Raw genomic sequence first — 1,720 nt, 5'->3', positions numbered from 1 at the left:
CTGGGCATAGCTTTCTGCATGCGAGGCAAACACTGCTAACTCAGCCCCATTCTCAGCCCCCTCCCACGCCTTTTCTTTGGATGGATTTTTTTTTAATATTTTTATTTTCTATATTCTTTGTTTACATTCCAAATGATTTCCCCTTTCCCAGATCCCCCCTCCCCATATGTCCCATAAACCTTCTTCTCTCCATCCATTCTCCAATCACCTCCCTCCCTTTTCCTCTGTCCTTATATTCCCCTCTAATGCTAGTTCAAAAAATATGGACCGCTTCACGAATTTGCGTGTCATCCTTGTGCAGGGGCCATGCTATTCTTCTCTGTATCTTCCAATTTTAGTGTATGTGCTGCCGAAGCGAGCACCTTTGGATGGATTTTTGTTGTTACTGTTGTTATTTGTTTGTTTCTTTTTAGATGGCTCTCACGGTGGATTCTGGGCTGGCCTTGAACTCTAGACCCTCCTGCCTCAGACTCCCAAGTGCTAGGATTACCAGTCTGCGCCTCCACTACTGGCAGCTAGCTACTCCTGTGTTGTGTTTTGTTTATTGCTGTTTATTTGCCTGCATGGTGACTTAGTTGGGAAAGGATCGCTAGCTCAGCCCATTCTGCAATTGTGACAGTTCACAGAGGCCTCAACTCTTCAAAAGTCTTTCAGGGGACAGTGAGATGATTCAGTGGGTAAAGATGCTCGCTGCCTGATGACCTAAGTTTGACCCCAGAGACTGTCATGGTGGAAGGAGAGAACTGACTCCTTCGCGCTGCCTTTTGACTGTCATATACATGCTGTGGTACACACACACAACACACACAACATACACACACACAGCACACATATAACACACTCATATATACACATCATACCACACACACTATGCAACACACACATACACATACACACACACACAATATACAACACACACAAGCCAGGCAGTGGTGGCGCACGCCTGTAATCCCAGCACTCTGGGAGGCAGAGGCAGGCAGATTTCTGAGTTCAAGGCCAGCCTGGTCTACAGAGTGAGTTCCAGGACAGCCAGGGCTACACAGAGAAACCCTGTCTCAAAAAACTAAGTCCAAAAAAAAAAAAAAAAAAACCACACACAGCATACACACAGACACATACACAACACACAACATACACGAACACAGTCAAAGAAATTTTAAAACACAATTTCAAAACATTTCGAGTGGCTGGGTATTAAGGTACGCACATTGACTCCTGGCATCTGGGAAGCAGCTCCAGGTGGATCCCTGTGAGTTAGAAGCCAGTCTGGTCTACACAGTGACTTACAGGTCAACAAGAGCTACGCACTGAGACACTGTCTCAAAAAAAAAAAGAAAGAAAAGTTTTTAGGTTGTTTTGGAAGCCAGGCATGATGGCTCACACCTATAATGCCAGCACTCAGGAGGTTGAGGCAGGAGGATCAGGAGTTCAAAGCCATCTTTGACAACTATAGTAAGTTCAAGCCAAGTCTAGAATACGAAAAAGGAGGGGGGGCGGTCTCAATCTTCAACTTTCCAGGAAGTAAACTTAAAGCCATCATGATACAAATATGAACTGTTCAGCCTGAGAGATGGCTCAGTGTTTAGGAGCACTGGCTGCTCTTCCAGAGGACCCAGGTTCAATTCCCAGCAGCCACATGGTGAACTCACACTGGATTGAACTCCAGTTCCAAGGATCCCAACCCAAGGATCCCAACGTCCTTTTCTGGACCCCAAAGGCA

General features: G+C 45.8%; 1 non-coding gene across 1 annotated transcript; it reads right to left on the bottom strand.

Annotated features, from left to right (window-relative positions):
• Positions 1-256: 256 nt before the first annotated feature.
• LOC127673440 (U6 spliceosomal RNA) lies at positions 257-362 on the bottom strand. The gene has a single exon (XR_007975171.1). It is a non-coding gene; the product is annotated as a U6 spliceosomal RNA (small nuclear RNA).
• Positions 363-1,720: the final 1,358 nt, after the last annotated feature.

Source organism: Apodemus sylvaticus, chromosome 22 (genome assembly GCF_947179515.1).
Source record: "Apodemus sylvaticus chromosome 22, mApoSyl1.1, whole genome shotgun sequence".
Lineage (NCBI taxonomy): Eukaryota > Metazoa > Chordata > Mammalia > Rodentia > Muridae > Apodemus > Apodemus sylvaticus.
The sequence above is the reverse complement of the archived record's forward strand: the minus strand, read 5'-3'. Positions and strand labels throughout refer to the sequence as shown.